General features: G+C 47.8%; 13 non-coding genes across 13 annotated transcripts; all 13 read left to right on the top strand.

Annotated features, from left to right (window-relative positions):
• The first annotated feature begins 1,155 nt into the window (after positions 1 to 1,155).
• Positions 1,156 to 1,346, top strand: LOC142729556 (U2 spliceosomal RNA). Its single transcript, XR_012878358.1, has one exon. It is a non-coding gene; the product is annotated as a U2 spliceosomal RNA (small nuclear RNA).
• Positions 1,347 to 2,630: 1,284 nt separating this feature from the next.
• Positions 2,631 to 2,821, top strand: LOC142729555 (U2 spliceosomal RNA). The gene has a single exon (XR_012878357.1). It is a non-coding gene; the product is annotated as a U2 spliceosomal RNA (small nuclear RNA).
• Positions 2,822 to 4,101: 1,280 nt separating this feature from the next.
• On the top strand, positions 4,102 to 4,292 carry LOC142729506 (U2 spliceosomal RNA). The gene has a single exon (XR_012878314.1). It is a non-coding gene; the product is annotated as a U2 spliceosomal RNA (small nuclear RNA).
• A 1,292-nt stretch (positions 4,293 to 5,584) lies between these two features.
• On the top strand, positions 5,585 to 5,775 carry LOC142729554 (U2 spliceosomal RNA). The gene has a single exon (XR_012878356.1). It is a non-coding gene; the product is annotated as a U2 spliceosomal RNA (small nuclear RNA).
• Positions 5,776 to 7,067: 1,292 nt separating this feature from the next.
• Positions 7,068 to 7,258, top strand: LOC142729553 (U2 spliceosomal RNA). Its single transcript, XR_012878355.1, has one exon. It is a non-coding gene; the product is annotated as a U2 spliceosomal RNA (small nuclear RNA).
• Positions 7,259 to 8,530: 1,272 nt separating this feature from the next.
• LOC142729551 (U2 spliceosomal RNA) lies at positions 8,531 to 8,721 on the top strand. The gene has a single exon (XR_012878354.1). It is a non-coding gene; the product is annotated as a U2 spliceosomal RNA (small nuclear RNA).
• A 1,296-nt stretch (positions 8,722 to 10,017) lies between these two features.
• Positions 10,018 to 10,208, top strand: LOC142729550 (U2 spliceosomal RNA). Its single transcript, XR_012878353.1, has one exon. It is a non-coding gene; the product is annotated as a U2 spliceosomal RNA (small nuclear RNA).
• Positions 10,209 to 11,488: 1,280 nt separating this feature from the next.
• Positions 11,489 to 11,679, top strand: LOC142729549 (U2 spliceosomal RNA). The gene has a single exon (XR_012878352.1). It is a non-coding gene; the product is annotated as a U2 spliceosomal RNA (small nuclear RNA).
• Positions 11,680 to 12,967: 1,288 nt separating this feature from the next.
• On the top strand, positions 12,968 to 13,158 carry LOC142729548 (U2 spliceosomal RNA). Its single transcript, XR_012878351.1, has one exon. It is a non-coding gene; the product is annotated as a U2 spliceosomal RNA (small nuclear RNA).
• Positions 13,159 to 14,418: 1,260 nt separating this feature from the next.
• Positions 14,419 to 14,609, top strand: LOC142729547 (U2 spliceosomal RNA). The gene has a single exon (XR_012878350.1). It is a non-coding gene; the product is annotated as a U2 spliceosomal RNA (small nuclear RNA).
• A 1,300-nt stretch (positions 14,610 to 15,909) lies between these two features.
• LOC142729546 (U2 spliceosomal RNA) lies at positions 15,910 to 16,100 on the top strand. The gene has a single exon (XR_012878349.1). It is a non-coding gene; the product is annotated as a U2 spliceosomal RNA (small nuclear RNA).
• A 1,296-nt stretch (positions 16,101 to 17,396) lies between these two features.
• LOC142729544 (U2 spliceosomal RNA) lies at positions 17,397 to 17,587 on the top strand. Its single transcript, XR_012878347.1, has one exon. It is a non-coding gene; the product is annotated as a U2 spliceosomal RNA (small nuclear RNA).
• A 1,296-nt stretch (positions 17,588 to 18,883) lies between these two features.
• LOC142729543 (U2 spliceosomal RNA) lies at positions 18,884 to 19,074 on the top strand. Its single transcript, XR_012878346.1, has one exon. It is a non-coding gene; the product is annotated as a U2 spliceosomal RNA (small nuclear RNA).
• The last annotated feature ends 1,100 nt before the right edge of the window (positions 19,075 to 20,174 follow it).

The raw sequence follows: 20,174 nt of genomic DNA, 5'->3' as shown, positions 1-20,174 counted from the left end.
TTAAATGCAATTAATGAATAGATTGCCACCTCTTGTTGTGTGTCGTCTGTGTTTCTGTGTTTCCGGCATTTCACATTGGAACACCTCATTCACCTTCCTTGTCTTCTCTCCGCCCTCCCTTTTAGGTAAGTTAAAGAGCTGCACCTGAGCCAGCCACTGATTGATTGATTGATTGATTGATTGATTGATTGATTGATTGATTGATTGATTGATTGATGCAGCACAACAGTCAAATAGTGGAGTGGAGTAGGGGAACAGCAAACAGCCAATAAAGCAGCCCGCCCGCTCGCCTGCCCGCCACAATGGACCTACCTGTGTACACTAGATGGATGTGATGGAATGTACTGTCGTCCCTACATTTCAAGAAGAAGTAAGAATTGCAGTTGCAACAAAGCCTTGCTTGCCTACAAAGAGAGCAGCAATTTGGATTTGTTACTATGTTACCTAGAAGAATAACAAACTGTGCAAGGATGGAGGTTGTAGGAGCAAGGAGAAGTTGTCTGTAAAGTTGGTGGATGCCTATTTTCCATTTTGCAGTCCCTTGTCTCCCTCTTGTGGCCTCCTGGAGGCAACTAGCTGTGCAAAAAAAAGACAGCCTGGCGGCCGGCTGTTGCAGTGTTGCCCTCTCAGGCAACACTGAGTGACTGACTGAGCCTCACCGTCTTATATAAAGTTCAGACGGAACTTTGCACGTGTCATAGTGGAGCCCTCAGGATTCCAGAGCCAGCTTTCTGACATCATAATGGGGCCTCAGAGATAAAAGCCTGGGCCCAGGCAGTGTTGGTCAGTGCTGCTCAGCAGGCAGCACTGGACTGGACTGGATTACAGCTGATACAAGGTGTGAAGGAACAAGGGGTGGCTGTGGGCATGCACTTGCTGCCGCTGCCAGTGTTTATCTGCATGGCAGCAGGGCATTTGGGCGTTGCCAGGAAGGCGTTTTTATGTAGATTCCTCCTCTTTCAGCACTGCATTGTGGTGCAAGCAAAAGAAGCAAATCCTGTCTGGCTTCCTCTCCGGCCTTTATTCACCTCCCGTGTAGCTGTGAGTGTGTGAGCCTGCAGGGCCCCATGGAATTGCCTAGAAGTAGGCTGAATCGCTGCAAGGGCTGAACAGCAGTATCGGGCAGGCTCGGGCAACGCGCGGCCCGTTCGGGTTATCGCTTCTCGGCCTTTTGGCTAAGATCAAGTGTAGTATCTGTTCTTATCAGTTTAATATCTGATACGTCCCCTATCTGGGGACCATATATTAAATGGATTTTTAGAACAGGGAGATGGAAATAGAGCTTGCTCTGTCCACTCCACGCATTGACCTGGTATTGCAGTATTTCCAGGACCGGTGCACCCTTTCCTTATGTGTTGACTAAAAGCAGATTCCAAAAGTGTTTTTTGTCTTTGCTATTGTTTCTGTCTTTCTGAAGGGATCTCCCCTTTTAATCCCATTATTTCAACACCTGTTGGACAATGCATGAGTGATAATGAGCTCATTGATTAAATGCAATTAATGAATAGATTGCCACCTCTTGTTGTGTGTCGTCTGTGTTTCTGTGTTTCCGGCATTTCACATTGGAACACCTCATTCACCTTCCTTGTCTTCTCTCCGCCCTCCCTTTTAGGTAAGTTAAAGAGCTGCACCTGAGCCAGCCACTGATTGATTGATTGATTGATTGATTGATTGATTGATTGATTGATTGATGCAGCACAACAGTCAAATAGTGGAGTGGAGTAGGGGAACAGCAAACAGCCAATAAAGCAGCCCGCCCGCTCGCCTGCCCGCCACAATGGACCTACCTGTGTACACTAGATGGATGTGATGGAATGTACTGTCGTCCCTACATTTCAAGAAGAAGTAAGAATTGCAGTTGCAACAAAGCCTTGCTTGCCTACAAAGAGAGCAGCAATTTGGATTTGTTACTATGTTACCTAGAAGAATAACAAACTGTGCAAGGATGGAGGTTGTAGGAGCAAGGAGAAGTTGTCTGTAAAGTTGGTGGATGCCTATTTTCCATTTTGCAGTCCCTTTTCTCCCTCTTGTGGCCTCCTGGAGGCAACTAGCTGTGCAAAAAAAAGACAGCCTGGCGGCCGGCTGTTGCAGTGTTGCCCTCTCAGGCAACACTGAGTGACTGACTGAGCCTCACCGTCTTATATAAAGTTCAGACGGAACTTTGCACGTGTCATAGTGGAGCCCTCAGGATTCCAGAGCCAGCTTTCTGACATCATAATGGGGCCTCAGAGATAAAAGCCTGGGCCCAGGCAGTGTTGGTCAGTGCTGCTCAGCAGGCAGCACTGGACTGGACTGGATTACAGCTGATACAAGGTGTGAAGGAACAAGGGGTGGCTGTGGGCATGCACTTGCTGCCGCTGCCAGTGTTTATCTGCATGGCAGCAGGGCATTTGGGCGTTGCCAGGAAGGCGTTTTTATGTAGATTCCTCCTCTTTCAGCACTGCATTGTGGTGCAAGCAAAAGAAGCAAATCCTGTCTGGCTTCCTCTCCGGCCTTTATTCACCTCCCGTGTAGCTGTGAGTGTGTGAGCCTGCAGGGCCCCATGGAATTGCCTAGAAGTAGGCTGAATCGCTGCAAGGGCTGAACAGCAGTATCGGGCAGGCTCGGGCAACGCGCGGCCCGTTCGGGTTATCGCTTCTCGGCCTTTTGGCTAAGATCAAGTGTAGTATCTGTTCTTATCAGTTTAATATCTGATACGTCCCCTATCTGGGGACCATATATTAAATGGATTTTTAGAACAGGGAGATGGAAATAGAGCTTGCTCTGTCCACTCCACGCATTGACCTGGTATTGCAGTATTTCCAGGACCGGTGCACCCTTTCCTTATGTGTTGACTAAAAGCAGATTCCAAAAGTGTTTTTTGTCTTTGCTATTGTTTCTGTCTTTCTGAAGGGATCTCCCCTTTTAATCCCATTATTTCAACACCTGTTGGACAATGCATGAGTGATAATGAGCTCATTGATTAAATGCAATTAATGAATAGATTGCCACCTCTTGTTGTGTGTCGTCTGTGTTTCTGTGTTTCCGGCATTTCACATTGGAACACCTCATTCACCTTCCTTGTCTTCTCTCCGCCCTCCCTTTTAGGTAAGTTAAAGAGCTGCACCTGAGCCAGCCACTGATTGATTGATTGATTGATTGATTGATTGATTGATTGATTGATGCAGCACAACAGTCAAATAGTGGAGTGGAGTAGGGGAACAGCAAACAGCCAATAAAGCAGCCCGCCCGCTCGCCTGCCCGCCACAATGGACCTACCTGTGTACTCTAGATGGATGTGATGGAATGTACTGTCGTCCCTACATTTCAAGAAGAAGTAAGAATTGCAGTTGCAACAAAGCCTTGCTTGCCTACAAAGAGAGCAGCAATTTGGATTTGTTACTATGTTACCTAGAAGAATAACAAACTGTGCAAGGATGGAGGTTGTAGGAGCAAGGAGAAGTTGTCTGTAAAGTTGGTGGATGCCTATTTTCCATTTTGCAGTCCCTTGTCTCCCTCTTGTGGCCTCCTGGAGGCAACTAGCTGTGCAAAAAAAAGACAGCCTGGCGGCCGGCTGTTGCAGTGTTGCCCTCTCAGGCAACACTGAGTGACTGACTGAGCCTCACCGTCTTATATAAAGTTCAGACGGAACTTTGCACGTGTCATAGTGGAGCCCTCAGGATTCCAGAGCCAGCTTTCTGACATCATAATGGGGCCTCAGAGATAAAAGCCTGGGCCCAGGCAGTGTTGGTCAGTGCTGCTCAGCAGGCAGCACTGGACTGGACTGGATTACAGCTGATACAAGGTGTGAAGGAACAAGGGGTGGCTGTGGGCATGCACTTGCTGCCGCTGCCAGTGTTTATCTGCATGGCAGCAGGGCATTTGGGCGTTGCCAGGAAGGCGTTTTTATGTAGATTCCTCCTCTTTCAGCACTGCATTGTGGTGCAAGCAAAAGAAGCAAATCCTGTCTGGCTTCCTCTCCGGCCTTTATTCACCTCCCGTGTAGCTGTGAGTGTGTGAGCCTGCAGGGCCCCATGGAATTGCCTAGAAGTAGGCTGAATCGCTGCAAGGGCTGAACAGCAGTATCGGGCAGGCTCGGGCAACGCGCGGCCCGTTCGGGTTATCGCTTCTCGGCCTTTTGGCTAAGATCAAGTGTAGTATCTGTTCTTATCAGTTTAATATCTGATACGTCCCCTATCTGGGGACCATATATTAAATGGATTTTTAGAACAGGGAGATGGAAATAGAGCTTGCTCTGTCCACTCCACGCATTGATCTGGTATTGCAGTATTTCCAGGACCGGTGCACCCTTTCCTTATGTGTTGACTAAAAGCAGATTCCAAAAGTGTTTTTTGTCTTTGCTATTGTTTCTGTCTTTCTGAAGGGATCTCCCCTTTTAATCCCATTATTTCAACACCTGTTGGACAATGCATGAGTGATAATGAGCTCATTGATTAAATGCAATTAATGAATAGATTGCCACCTCTTGTTGTGTGTCGTCTGTGTTTCTGTGTTTCCGGCATTTCACATTGGAACACCTCATTCACCTTCCTTGTCTTCTCTCCGCCCTCCCTTTTAGGTAAGTTAAAGAGCTGCACCTGAGCCAGCCACTGATTGATTGATTGATTGATTGATTGATTGATTGATTGATTGATTGATTGATTGATGCAGCACAACAGTCAAATAGTGGAGTGGAGTAGGGGAACAGCAAACAGCCAATAAAGCAGCCCGCCCGCTCGCCTGCCCGCCACAATGGACCTACCTGTGTACACTAGATGGATGTGATGGAATGTACTGTCGTCCCTACATTTCAAGAAGAAGTAAGAATTGCAGTTGCAACAAAGCCTTGCTTGCCTACAAAGAGAGCAGCAATTTGGATTTGTTACTATGTTACCTAGAAGAATAACAAACTGTGCAAGGATGGAGGTTGTAGGAGCAAGGAGAAGTTGTCTGTAAAGTTGGTGGATGCCTATTTTCCATTTTGCAGTCCCTTGTCTCCCTCTTGTGGCCTCCTGGAGGCAACTAGCTGTGCAAAAAAAAGACAGCCTGGCGGCCGGCTGTTGCAGTGTTGCCCTCTCAGGCAACACTGAGTGACTGACTGAGCCTCACCGTCTTATATAAAGTTCAGACGGAACTTTGCACGTGTCATAGTGGAGCCCTCAGGATTCCAGAGCCAGCTTTCTGACATCATAATGGGGCCTCAGAGATAAAAGCCTGGGCCCAGGCAGTGTTGGTCAGTGCTGCTCAGCAGGCAGCACTGGACTGGACTGGATTACAGCTGATACAAGGTGTGAAGGAACAAGGGGTGGCTGTGGGCATGCACTTGCTGCCGCTGCCAGTGTTTATCTGCATGGCAGCAGGGCATTTGGGCGTTGCCAGGAAGGCGTTTTTATGTAGATTCCTCCTCTTTCAGCACTGCATTGTGGTGCAAGCAAAAGAAGCAAATCCTGTCTGGCTTCCTCTCCGGCCTTTATTCACCTCCCGTGTAGCTGTGAGTGTGTGAGCCTGCAGGGCCCCATGGAATTGCCTAGAAGTAGGCTGAATCGCTGCAAGGGCTGAACAGCAGTATCGGGCAGGCTCGGGCAACGCGCGGCCCGTTCGGGTTATCGCTTCTCGGCCTTTTGGCTAAGATCAAGTGTAGTATCTGTTCTTATCAGTTTAATATCTGATACGTCCCCTATCTGGGGACCATATATTAAATGGATTTTTAGAACAGGGAGATGGAAATAGAGCTTGCTCTGTCCACTCCACGCATTGACCTGGTATTGCAGTATTTCCAGGACCGGTGCACCCTTTCCTTATGTGTTGACTAAAAGCAGATTCCAAAAGTGTTTTTTGTCTTTGCTATTGTTTCTGTCTTTCTGAAGGGATCTCCCCTTTTAATCCCATTATTTCAACACCTGTTGGACAATGCATGAGTGATAATGAGCTCATTGATTAAATGCAATTAATGAATAGATTGCCACCTCTTGTTGTGTGTCGTCTGTGTTTCTGTGTTTCCGGCATTTCACATTGGAACACCTCATTCACCTTCCTTGTCTTCTCTCCGCCCTCCCTTTTAGGTAAGTTAAAGAGCTGCACCTGAGCCAGCCACTGATTGATTGATTGATTGATTGATTGATTGATTGATTGATTGATTGATTGATTGATGCAGCACAACAGTCAAATAGTGGAGTGGAGTAGGGGAACAGCAAACAGCCAATAAAGCAGCCCGCCCGCTCGCCTGCCCGCCACAATGGACCTACCTGTGTACACTAGATGGATGTGATGGAATGTACTGTCGTCCCTACATTTCAAGAAGAAGTAAGAATTGCAGTTGCAACAAAGCCTTGCTTGCCTACAAAGAGAGCAGCAATTTGGATTTGTTACTATGTTACCTAGAATAATAACAAACTGTGCAAGGATGGAGGTTGTAGGAGCAAGGAGAAGTTGTCTGTAAAGTTGGTGGATGCCTATTTTCCATTTTGCAGTCCCTTGTCTCCCTCTTGTGGCCTCCTGGAGGCAACTAGCTGTGCAAAAAAAAGACAGCCTGGCGGCCGGCTGTTGCAGTGTTGCCCTCTCAGGCAACACTGAGTGACTGACTGAGCCTCACCGTCTTATATAAAGTTCAGACGGAACTTTGCACGTGTCATAGTGGAGCCCTCAGGATTCCAGAGCCAGCTTTCTGACATCATAATGGGGCCTCAGAGATAAAAGCCTGGGCCCAGGCAGTGTTGGTCAGTGCTGCTCAGCAGGCAGCACTGGACTGGACTGGATTACAGCTGATACAAGGTGTGAAGGAACAAGGGGTGGCTGTGGGCATGCACTTGCTGCCGCTGCCAGTGTTTATCTGCATGGCAGCAGGGCATTTGGGCGTTGCCAGGAAGGCGTTTTTATGTAGATTCCTCCTCTTTCAGCACTGCATTGTGGTGCAAGCAAAAGAAGCAAATCCTGTCTGGCTTCCTCTCCGGCCTTTATTCACCTCCCGTGTAGCTGTGAGTGTGTGAGCCTGCAGGGCCCCATGGAATTGCCTAGAAGTAGGCTGAATCGCTGCAAGGGCTGAACAGCAGTATCGGGCAGGCTCGGGCAACGCGCGGCCCGTTCGGGTTATCGCTTCTCGGCCTTTTGGCTAAGATCAAGTGTAGTATCTGTTCTTATCAGTTTAATATCTGATACGTCCCCTATCTGGGGACCATATATTAAATGGATTTTTAGAACAGGGAGATGGAAATAGAGCTTGCTCTGTCCACTCCACGCATTGACCTGGTATTGCAGTATTTCCAGGACCGGTGCACCCTTTCCTTATGTGTTGACTAAAAGCAGATTCCAAAAGTGTTTTTTGTCTTTGCTATTGTTTCTGTCTTTCTGAAGGGATCTCCCCTTTTAATCCCATTATTTCAACACCTGTTGGACAATGCATGAGTGATAATGAGCTCATTGATTAAATGCAATTAATGAATAGATTGCCACCTCTTGTTGTGTGTCGTCTGTGTTTCTGTGTTTCCGGCATTTCACATTGGAACACCTCATTCACCTTCCTTGTCTTCTCTCCGCCCTCCCTTTTAGGTAAGTTAAAGAGCTGCACCTGAGCCAGCCACTGATTGATTGATTGATTGATTGATTGATTGATTGATGCAGCACAACAGTCAAATAGTGGAGTGGAGTAGGGGAACAGCAAACAGCCAATAAAGCAGCCCGCCTGCTCGCCTGCCCGCCACAATGGACCTACCTGTGTACACTAGATGGATGTGATGGAATGTACTGTCGTCCCTACATTTCAAGAAGAAGTAAGAATTGCAGTTGCAACAAAGCCTTGCTTGCCTACAAAGAGAGCAGCAATTTGGATTTGTTACTATGTTACCTAGAAGAATAACAAACTGTGCAAGGATGGAGGTTGTAGGAGCAAGGAGAAGTTGTCTGTAAAGTTGGTGGATGCCTATTTTCCATTTTGCAGTCCCTTGTCTCCCTCTTGTGGCCTCCTGGAGGCAACTAGCTGTGCAAAAAAAAGACAGCCTGGCGGCCGGCTGTTGCAGTGTTGCCCTCTCAGGCAACACTGAGTGACTGACTGAGCCTCACCGTCTTATATAAAGTTCAGACGGAACTTTGCACGTGTCATAGTGGAGCCCTCAGGATTCCAGAGCCAGCTTTCTGACATCATAATGGGGCCTCAGAGATAAAAGCCTGGGCCCAGGCAGTGTTGGTCAGTGCTGCTCAGCAGGCAGCACTGGACTGGACTGGATTACAGCTGATACAAGGTGTGAAGGAACAAGGGGTGGCTGTGGGCATGCACTTGCTGCCGCTGCCAGTGTTTATCTGCATGGCAGCAGGGCATTTGGGCGTTGCCAGGAAGGCGTTTTTATGTAGATTCCTCCTCTTTCAGCACTGCATTGTGGTGCAAGCAAAAGAAGCAAATCCTGTCTGGCTTCCTCTCCGGCCTTTATTCACCTCCCGTGTAGCTGTGAGTGTGTGAGCCTGCAGGGCCCCATGGAATTGCCTAGAAGTAGGCTGAATCGCTGCAAGGGCTGAACAGCAGTATCGGGCAGGCTCGGGCAACGCGCGGCCCGTTCGGGTTATCGCTTCTCGGCCTTTTGGCTAAGATCAAGTGTAGTATCTGTTCTTATCAGTTTAATATCTGATACGTCCCCTATCTGGGGACCATATATTAAATGGATTTTTAGAACAGGGAGATGGAAATAGAGCTTGCTCTGTCCACTCCACGCATTGACCTGGTATTGCAGTATTTCCAGGACCGGTGCACCCTTTCCTTATGTGTTGACTAAAAGCAGATTCCAAAAGTGTTTTTTGTCTTTGCTATTGTTTCTGTCTTTCTGAAGGGATCTCCCCTTTTAATCCCATTATTTCAACACCTGTTGGACAATGCATGAGTGATAATGAGCTCATTGATTAAATGCAATTAATGAATAGATTGCCACCTCTTGTTGTGTGTCGTCTGTGTTTCTGTGTTTCCGGCATTTCACATTGGAACACCTCATTCACCTTCCTTGTCTTCTCTCCGCCCTCCCTTTTAGGTAAGTTAAAGAGCTGCACCTGAGCCAGCCACTGATTGATTGATTGATTGATTGATTGATTGATTGATTGATTGATTGATTGATTGATTGATGCAGCACAACAGTCAAATAGTGGAGTGGAGTAGGGGAACAGCAAACAGCCAATAAAGCAGCCCGCCCGCTCGCCTGCCCGCCACAATGGACCTACCTGTGTACACTAGATGGATGTGATGGAATGTACTGTCGTCCCTACATTTCAAGAAGAAGTAAGAATTGCAGTTGCAACAAAGCCTTGCTTGCCTACAAAGAGAGCAGCAATTTGGATTTGTTACTATGTTACCTAGAAGAATAACAAACTGTGCAAGGATGGAGGTTGTAGGAGCAAGGAGAAGTTGTCTGTAAAGTTGGTGGATGCCTATTTTCCATTTTGCAGTCCCTTGTCTCCCTCTTGTGGCCTCCTGGAGGCAACTAGCTGTGCAAAAAAAAGACAGCCTGGCGGCCGGCTGTTGCAGTGTTGCCCTCTCAGGCAACACTGAGTGACTGACTGAGCCTCACCGTCTTATATAAAGTTCAGACGGAACTTTGCACGTGTCATAGTGGAGCCCTCAGGATTCCAGAGCCAGCTTTCTGACATCATAATGGGGCCTCAGAGATAAAAGCCTGGGCCCAGGCAGTGTTGGTCAGTGCTGCTCAGCAGGCAGCACTGGACTGGACTGGATTACAGCTGATACAAGGTGTGAAGGAACAAGGGGTGGCTGTGGGCATGCACTTGCTGCCGCTGCCAGTGTTTATCTGCATGGCAGCAGGGCATTTGGGCGTTGCCAGGAAGGCGTTTTTATGTAGATTCCTCCTCTTTCAGCACTGCATTGTGGTGCAAGCAAAAGAAGCAAATCCTGTCTGGCTTCCTCTCCGGCCTTTATTCACCTCCCGTGTAGCTGTGAGTGTGTGAGCCTGCAGGGCCCCATGGAATTGCCTAGAAGTAGGCTGAATCGCTGCAAGGGCTGAACAGCAGTATCGGGCAGGCTCGGGCAACGCGCGGCCCGTTCGGGTTATCGCTTCTCGGCCTTTTGGCTAAGATCAAGTGTAGTATCTGTTCTTATCAGTTTAATATCTGATACGTCCCCTATCTGGGGACCATATATTAAATGGATTTTTAGAACAGGGAGATGGAAATAGAGCTTGCTCTGTCCACTCCACGCATTGACCTGGTATTGCAGTATTTCCAGGACCGGTGCACCCTTTCCTTATGTGTTGACTAAAAGCAGATTCCAAAAGTGTTTTTTGTCTTTGCTATTGTTTCTGTCTTTCTGAAGGGATCTCCCCTTTTAATCCCATTATTTCAACACCTGTTGGACAATGCATGAGTGATAATGAGCTCATTGATTAAATGCAATTAATGAATAGATTGCCACCTCTTGTTGTGTGTCGTCTGTGTTTCTGTGTTTCCGGCATTTCACATTGGAACACCTCATTCACCTTCCTTGTCTTCTCTCCGCCCTCCCTTTTAGGTAAGTTAAAGAGCTGCACCTGAGCCAGCCACTGATTGATTGATTGATTGATTGATTGATTGATTGATTGATTGATGCAGCACAACAGTCAAATAGTGGAGTGGAGTAGGGGAACAGCAAACAGCCAATAAAGCAGCCCGCCCGCTCGCCTGCCCGCCACAATGGACCTACCTGTGTACACTAGATGGATGTGATGGAATGTACTGTCGTCCCTACATTTCAAGAAGAAGTAAGAATTGCAGTTGCAACAAAGCCTTGCTTGCCTACAAAGAGAGCAGCAATTTGGATTTGTTACTATGTTACCTAGAAGAATAACAAACTGTGCAAGGATGGAGGTTGTAGGAGCAAGGAGAAGTTGTCTGTAAAGTTGGTGGATGCCTATTTTCCATTTTGCAGTCCCTTGTCTCCCTCTTGTGGCCTCCTGGAGGCAACTAGCTGTGCAAAAAAAAGACAGCCTGGCGGCCGGCTGTTGCAGTGTTGCCCTCTCAGGCAACACTGAGTGACTGACTGAGCCTCACCGTCTTATATAAAGTTCAGACGGAACTTTGCACGTGTCATAGTGGAGCCCTCAGGATTCCAGAGCCAGCTTTCTGACATCATAATGGGGCCTCAGAGATAAAAGCCTGGGCCCAGGCAGTGTTGGTCAGTGCTGCTCAGCAGGCAGCACTGGACTGGACTGGATTACAGCTGATACAAGGTGTGAAGGAACAAGGGGTGGCTGTGGGCATGCACTTGCTGCCGCTGCCAGTGTTTATCTGCATGGCAGCAGGGCATTTGGGCGTTGCCAGGAAGGCGTTTTTATGTAGATTCCTCCTCTTTCAGCACTGCATTGTGGTGCAAGCAAAAGAAGCAAATCCTGTCTGGCTTCCTCTCCGGCCTTTATTCACCTCCCGTGTAGCTGTGAGTGTGTGAGCCTGCAGGGCCCCATGGAATTGCCTAGAAGTAGGCTGAATCGCTGCAAGGGCTGAACAGCAGTATCGGGCAGGCTCGGGCAACGCGCGGCCCGTTCGGGTTATCGCTTCTCGGCCTTTTGGCTAAGATCAAGTGTAGTATCTGTTCTTATCAGTTTAATATCTGATACGTCCCCTATCTGGGGACCATATATTAAATGGATTTTTAGAACAGGGAGATGGAAATAGAGCTTGCTCTGTCCACTCCACGCATTGACCTGGTATTGCAGTATTTCCAGGACCGGTGCACCCTTTCCTTATGTGTTGACTAAAAGCAGATTCCAAAAGTGTTTTTTGTCTTTGCTATTGTTTCTGTCTTTCTGAAGGGATCTCCCCTTTTAATCCCATTATTTCAACACCTGTTGGACAATGCATGAGTGATAATGAGCTCATTGATTAAATGCAATTAATGAATAGATTGCCACCTCTTGTTGTGTGTCGTCTGTGTTTCTGTGTTTCCGGCATTTCACATTGGAACACCTCATTCACCTTCCTTGTCTTCTCTCCGCCCTCCCTTTTAGGTAAGTTAAAGAGCTGCACCTGAGCCAGCCACTGATTGATTGATTGATTGATTGATTGATTGATTGATTGATTGATTGATTGATGCAGCACAACAGTCAAATAGTGGAGTGGAGTAGGGGAACAGCAAACAGCCAATAAAGCAGCCCGCCCGCTCGCCTGCCCGCCACAATGGACCTACCTGTGTACACTAGATGGATGTGATGGAATGTACTGTCGTCCCTACATTTCAAGAAGAAGTAAGAATTGCAGTTGCAACAAAGCCTTGCTTGCCTACAAAGAGAGCAGCAATTTGGATTTGTTACTATGTTACCTAGAAGAATAACAAACTGTGCAAGGATGGAGGTTGTAGGAGCAAGGAGAAGTTGTCTGTAAAGTTGGTGGATGCCTATTTTCCATTTTGCAGTCCCTTGTCTCCCTCTTGTGGCCTCCTGGAGGCAACTAGCTGTGCAAAAAAAAGACAGCCTGGCGGCTGGCTGTTGCAGTGTTGCCCTCTCAGGCAACACTGAGTGACTGACTGAGCCTCACCGTCTTATATAAAGTTCAGACGGAACTTTGCACGTGTCATAGTGGAGCCCTCAGGATTCCAGAGCCAGCTTTCTGACATCATAATGGGGCCTCAGAGATAAAAGCCTGGGCCCAGGCAGTGTTGGTCAGTGCTGCTCAGCAGGCAGCACTGGACTGGACTGGATTACAGCTGATACAAGGTGTGAAGGAACAAGGGGTGGCTGTGGGCATGCACTTGCTGCCGCTGCCAGTGTTTATCTGCATGGCAGCAGGGCATTTGGGCGTTGCCAGGAAGGCGTTTTTATGTAGATTCCTCCTCTTTCAGCACTGCATTGTGGTGCAAGCAAAAGAAGCAAATCCTGTCTGGCTTCCTCTCCGGCCTTTATTCACCTCCCGTGTAGCTGTGAGTGTGTGAGCCTGCAGGGCCCCATGGAATTGCCTAGAAGTAGGCTGAATCGCTGCAAGGGCTGAACAGCAGTATCGGGCAGGCTCGGGCAACGCGCGGCCCGTTCGGGTTATCGCTTCTCGGCCTTTTGGCTAAGATCAAGTGTAGTATCTGTTCTTATCAGTTTAATATCTGATACGTCCCCTATCTGGGGACCATATATTAAATGGATTTTTAGAACAGGGAGATGGAAATAGAGCTTGCTCTGTCCACTCCACGCATTGACCTGGTATTGCAGTATTTCCAGGACCGGTGCACCCTTTCCTTATGTGTTGACTAAAAGCAGATTCCAAAAGTGTTTTTTGTCTTTGCTATTGTTTCTGTCTTTCTGAAGGGATCTCCCCTTTTAATCCCATTATTTCAACACCTGTTGGACAATGCATGAGTGATAATGAGCTCATTGATTAAATGCAATTAATGAATAGATTGCCACCTCTTGTTGTGTGTCGTCTGTGTTTCTGTGTTTCCGGCATTTCACATTGGAACACCTCATTCACCTTCCTTGTCTTCTCTCCGCCCTCCCTTTTAGGTAAGTTAAAGAGCTGCACCTGAGCCAGCCACTGATTGATTGATTGATTGATTGATGCAGCACAACAGTCAAATAGTGGAGTGGAGTAGGGGAACAGCAAACAGCCAATAAAGCAGCCCGCCCGCTCGCCTGCCCGCCACAATGGACCTACCTGTGTACACTAGATGGATGTGATGGAATGTACTGTCGTCCCTACATTTCAAGAAGAAGTAAGAATTGCAGTTGCAACAAAGCCTTGCTTGCCTACAAAGAGAGCAGCAATTTGGATTTGTTACTATGTTACCTAGAAGAATAACAAACTGTGCAAGGATGGAGGTTGTAGGAGCAAGGAGAAGTTGTCTGTAAAGTTGGTGGATGCCTATTTTCCATTTTGCAGTCCCTTGTCTCCCTCTTGTGGCCTCCTGGAGGCAACTAGCTGTGCAAAAAAAAGACAGCCTGGCGGCCGGCTGTTGCAGTGTTGCCCTCTCAGGCAACACTGAGTGACTGACTGAGCCTCACCGTCTTATATAAAGTTCAGACAGAACTTTGCACGTGTCATAGTGGAGCCCTCAGGATTCCAGAGCCAGCTTTCTGACATCATAATGGGGCCTCAGAGATAAAAGCCTGGGCCCAGGCAGTGTTGGTCAGTGCTGCTCAGCAGGCAGCACTGGACTGGACTGGATTACAGCTGATACAAGGTGTGAAGGAACAAGGGGTGGCTGTGGGCATGCACTTGCTGCCGCTGCCAGTGTTTATCTGCATGGCAGCAGGGCATTTGGGCGTTGCCAGGAAGGCGTTTTTATGTAGATTCCTCCTCTTTCAGCACTGCATTGTGGTGCAAGCAAAAGAAGCAAATCCTGTCTGGCTTCCTCTCCGGCCTTTATTCACCTCCCGTGTAGCTGTGAGTGTGTGAGCCTGCAGGGCCCCATGGAATTGCCTAGAAGTAGGCTGAATCGCTGCAAGGGCTGAACAGCAGTATCGGGCAGGCTCGGGCAACGCGCGGCCCGTTCGGGTTATCGCTTCTCGGCCTTTTGGCTAAGATCAAGTGTAGTATCTGTTCTTATCAGTTTAATATCTGATACGTCCCCTATCTGGGGACCATATATTAAATGGATTTTTAGAACAGGGAGATGGAAATAGAGCTTGCTCTGTCCACTCCACGCATTGACCTGGTATTGCAGTATTTCCAGGACCGGTGCACCCTTTCCTTATGTGTTGACTAAAAGCAGATTCCAAAAGTGTTTTTTGTCTTTGCTATTGTTTCTGTCTTTCTGAAGGGATCTCCCCTTTTAATCCCATTATTTCAACACCTGTTGGACAATGCATGAGTGATAATGAGCTCATTGATTAAATGCAATTAATGAATAGATTGCCACCTCTTGTTGTGTGTCGTCTGTGTTTCTGTGTTTCCGGCATTTCACATTGGAACACCTCATTCACCTTCCTTGTCTTCTCTCCGCCCTCCCTTTTAGGTAAGTTAAAGAGCTGCACCTGAGCCAGCCACTGATTGATTGATTGATTGATTGATTGATTGATTGATTGATTGATTGATTGATTGATTGATTGATGCAGCACAACAGTCAAATAGTGGAGTGGAGTAGGGGAACAGCAAACAGCCAATAAAGCAGCCCGCCCGCTCGCCTGCCCGCCACAATGGACCTACCTGTGTACACTAGATGGATGTGATGGAATGTACTGTCGTCCCTACATTTCAAGAAGAAGTAAGAATTGCAGTTGCAACAAAGCCTTGCTTGCCTACAAAGAGAGCAGCAATTTGGATTTGTTACTATGTTACCTAGAAGAATAACAAACTGTGCAAGGATGGAGGTTGTAGGAGCAAGGAGAAGTTGTCTGTAAAGTTGGTGGATGCCTATTTTCCATTTTGCAGTCCCTTGTCTCCCTCTTGTGGCCTCCTGGAGGCAACTAGCTGTGCAAAAAAAAGACAGCCTGGCGGCCGGCTGTTGCAGTGTTGCCCTCTCAGGCAACACTGAGTGACTGACTGAGCCTCACCGTCTTATATAAAGTTCAGACGGAACTTTGCACGTGTCATAGTGGAGCCCTCAGGATTCCAGAGCCAGCTTTCTGACATCATAATGGGGCCTCAGAGATAAAAGCCTGGGCCCAGGCAGTGTTGGTCAGTGCTGCTCAGCAGGCAGCACTGGACTGGACTGGATTACAGCTGATACAAGGTGTGAAGGAACAAGGGGTGGCTGTGGGCATGCACTTGCTGCCGCTGCCAGTGTTTATCTGCATGGCAGCAGGGCATTTGGGCGTTGCCAGGAAGGCGTTTTTATGTAGATTCCTCCTCTTTCAGCACTGCATTGTGGTGCAAGCAAAAGAAGCAAATCCTGTCTGGCTTCCTCTCCGGCCTTTATTCACCTCCCGTGTAGCTGTGAGTGTGTGAGCCTGCAGGGCCCCATGGAATTGCCTAGAAGTAGGCTGAATCGCTGCAAGGGCTGAACAGCAGTATCGGGCAGGCTCGGGCAACGCGCGGCCCGTTCGGGTTATCGCTTCTCGGCCTTTTGGCTAAGATCAAGTGTAGTATCTGTTCTTATCAGTTTAATATCTGATACGTCCCCTATCTGGGGACCATATATTAAATGGATTTTTAGAACAGGGAGATGGAAATAGAGCTTGCTCTGTCCACTCCACGCATTGACCTGGTATTGCAGTATTTCCAGGACCGGTGCACCCTTTCCTTATGTGTTGACTAAAAGCAGATTCCAAAAGTGTTTTTTGTCTTTGCTATTGTTTCTGTCTTTCTGAAGGGATCTCCCCTTTTAATCCCATTATTTCAACACCTGTTGGACAATGCATGAGTGATAATGAGCTCATTGATTAAATGCAATTAATGAATAGATTGCCACCTCTTGTTGTGTGTCGTCTGTGTTTCTGTGTTTCCGGCATTTCACATTGGAACACCTCATTCACCTTCCTTGTCTTCTCTCCGCCCTCCCTTTTAGGTAAGTTAAAGAGCTGCACCTGAGCCAGCCACTGATTGATTGATTGATTGATTGATTGATTGATTGATTGATTGATTGATTGATTGATTGATGCAGCACAACAGTCAAATAGTGGAGTGGAGTAGGGGAACAGCAAACAGCCAATAAAGCAGCCCGCCCGCTCGCCTGCCCGCCACAATGGACCTACCTGTGTACACTAGATGGATGTGATGGAATGTACTGTCGTCCCTACATTTCAAGAAGAAGTAAGAATTGCAGTTGCAACAAAGCCTTGCTTGCCTACAAAGAGAGCAGCAATTTGGATTTGTTACTATGTTACCTAGAAGAATAACAAACTGTGCAAGGATGGAGGTTGTAGGAGCAAGGAGAAGTTGTCTGTAAAGTTGGTGGATGCCTATTTTCCATTTTGCAGTCCCTTGTCTCCCTCTTGTGGCCTCCTGGAGGCAACTAGCTGTGCAAAAAAAAGACAGCCTGGCGGCCGGCTGTTGCAGTGTTGCCCTCTCAGGCAACACTGAGTGACTGACTGAGCCTCACCGTCTTATATAAAGTTCAGACGGAACTTTGCACGTGTCATAGTGGAGCCCTCAGGATTCCAGAGCCAGCTTTCTGACATCATAATGGGGCCTCAGAGATAAAAGCCTGGGCCCAGGCAGTGTTGGTCAGTGCTGCTCAGCAGGCAGCACTGGACTGGACTGGATTACAGCTGATACAAGGTGTGAAGGAACAAGGGGTGGCTGTGGGCATGCACTTGCTGCCGCTGCCAGTGTTTATCTGCATGGCAGCAGGGCATTTGGGCGTTGCCAGGAAGGCGTTTTTATGTAGATTCCTCCTCTTTCAGCACTGCATTGTGGTGCAAGCAAAAGAAGCAAATCCTGTCTGGCTTCCTCTCCGGCCTTTATTCACCTCCCGTGTAGCTGTGAGTGTGTGAGCCTGCAGGGCCCCATGGAATTGCCTAGAAGTAGGCTGAATCGCTGCAAGGGCTGAACAGCAGTATCGGGCAGGCTCGGGCAACGCGCGGCCCGTTCGGGTTATCGCTTCTCGGCCTTTTGGCTAAGATCAAGTGTAGTATCTGTTCTTATCAGTTTAATATCTGATACGTCCCCTATCTGGGGACCATATATTAAATGGATTTTTAGAACAGGGAGATGGAAATAGAGCTTGCTCTGTCCACTCCACGCATTGACCTGGTATTGCAGTATTTCCAGGACCGGTGCACCCTTTCCTTATGTGTTGACTAAAAGCAGATTCCAAAAGTGTTTTTTGTCTTTGCTATTGTTTCTGTCTTTCTGAAGGGATCTCCCCTTTTAATCCCATTATTTCAACACCTGTTGGACAATGCATGAGTGATAATGAGCTCATTGATTAAATGCAATTAATGAATAGATTGCCACCTCTTGTTGTGTGTCGTCTGTGTTTCTGTGTTTACGGCATTTCACATTGGAACACCTCATTCACCTTCCTTGTCTTCTCTCCGCCCTCCCTTTTAGGTAAGTTAAAGAGCTGCACCTGAGCCAGCCACTGATTGATTGATTGATTGATTGATTGATTGATTGATTGATTGATTGATTGATTGATTGATGCAGCACAACAGTCAAATAGTGGAGTGGAGTAGGGGAACAGCAAACAGCCAATAAAGCAGCCCGCCCGCTCGCCTGCCCGCCACAATGGACCTACCTGTGTACACTAGATGGATGTGATGGAATGTACTGTCGTCCCTACATTTCAAGAAGAAGTAAGAATTGCAGTTGCAACAAAGCCTTGCTTGCCTACAAAGAGAGCAGCAATTTGGATTTGTTACTATGTTACCTAGAAGAATAACAAACTGTGCAAGGATGGAGGTTGTAGGAGCAAGGAGAAGTTGTCTGTAAAGTTGGTGGATGCCTATTTTCCATTTTGCAGTCCCTTGTCTCCCTCTTGTGGCCTCCTGGAGGCAACTAGCTGTGCAAAAAAAAGACAGCCTGGCGGCCGGCTGTTGCAGTGTTGCCCTCTCAGGCAACACTGAGTGACTGACTGAGCCTCACCGTCTTATATAAAGTTCAGACGGAACTTTGCACGTGTCATAGTGGAGCCCTCAGGATTCCAGAGCCAGCTTTCTGACATCATAATGGGGCCTCAGAGATAAAAGCCTGGGCCCAGGCAGTGTTGGTCAGTGCTGCTCAGCAGGCAGCACTGGACTGGACTGGATTACAGCTGATACAAGGTGTGAAGGAACAAGGGGTGGCTGTGGGCATGCACTTGCTGCCGCTGCCAGTGTTTATCTGCATGGCAGCAGGGCATTTGGGCGTTGCCAGGAAGGCGTTTTTATGTAGATTCCTCCTCTTTCAGCACTGCATTGTGGTGCAAGCAAAAGAAGCAAATCCTGTCTGGCTTCCTCTCCGGCCTTTATTCACCTCCCGTGTAGCTGTGAGTGTGTGAGCCTGCAGGGCCCCATGGAATTGCCTAGAAGTAGGCTGAATCGCTGCAAGGGCTGAACAGCAGTATCGGGCAGGCTCGGGCAACGCGCGGCCCGTTCGGGTTATCGCTTCTCGGCCTTTTGGCTAAGATCAAGTGTAGTATCTGTTCTTATCAGTTTAATATCTGATACGTCCCCTATCTGGGGACCATATATTAAATGGATTTTTAGAACAGGGAGATGGAAATAGAGCTTGCTCTGTCCACTCCACGCATTGACCTGGTATTGCAGTATTTCCAGGACCGGTGCACCCTTTCCTTATGTGTTGACTAAAAGCAGATTCCAAAAGTGTTTTTTGTCTTTGCTATTGTTTCTGTCTTTCTGAAGGGATCTCCCCTTTTAATCCCATTATTTCAACACCTGTTGGACAATGCATGAGTGATAATGAGCTCATTGATTAAATGCAATTAATGAATAGATTGCCACCTCTTGTTGTGTGTCGTCTGTGTTTCTGTGTTTCCGGCATTTCACATTGGAACACCTCATTCACCTTCCTTGTCTTCTCTCCGCCCTCCCTTTTAGGTAAGTTAAAGAGCTGCACCTGAGCCAGCCACTGATTGATTGATTGATTGATTGATTGATTGATTGATGCAGCACAACAGTCAAATAGTGGAGTGGAGTAGGGGAACAGCAAACAGCCAATAAAGCAGCCCGCCCGCTCGCCTGCCCGCCACAATGGACCTACCTGTGTACACTAGATGGATGTGATGGAATGTACTGTCGTCCCTACATTTCAAGAAGAAGTAAGAATTGCAGTTGCAACAAAGCCTTGCTTGCCTACAAAGAGAGCAGCAATTTGGATTTGTTACTATGTTACCTAGAAGAATAACAAACTGTGCAAGGATGGAGGTTGTAGGAGCAAGGAGAAGTTGTCTGTAAAGTTGGTGGATGCCTATTTTCCATTTTGCAGTCCCTTGTCTCCCTCTTGTGGCCTCCTGGAGGCAACTAGCTGTGCAAAAAAAAGACAGCCTGGCGGCCGGCTGTTGCAGTGTTGCCCTCTCAGGCAACACTGAGTGACTGACTGAGCCTCACCGTCTTATATAAAGTTCAGACGGAACTTTGCACGTGTCATAGTGGAGCCCTCAGGATTCCAGAGCCAGCTTTCTGACATCATAATGGGGCCTCAGAGATAAAAGCCTGGGCCCAGGCAGTGTTGGTCAGTGCTGCTCAGCAGGCAGCACTGGACTGGACTGGATTACAGCTGATACAAGGTGTGAAGGAACAAGGGGTGGCTGTGGGCATGCACTTGCTGCCGCTGCCAGTGTTTATCTGCATGGCAGCAGGGCATTTGGGCGTTGCCAGGAAGGCGTTTTTATGTAGATTCCTCCTCTTTCAGCACTGCATTGTGGTGCAAGC

This window comes from Rhinoderma darwinii, unplaced genomic scaffold, assembly GCF_050947455.1.
Source record: "Rhinoderma darwinii isolate aRhiDar2 unplaced genomic scaffold, aRhiDar2.hap1 Scaffold_718, whole genome shotgun sequence".
Classification (NCBI taxonomy): Eukaryota; Metazoa; Chordata; class Amphibia; order Anura; family Rhinodermatidae; genus Rhinoderma; species Rhinoderma darwinii.
This window is presented reverse-complemented; position numbering and strand designations above follow the sequence as displayed.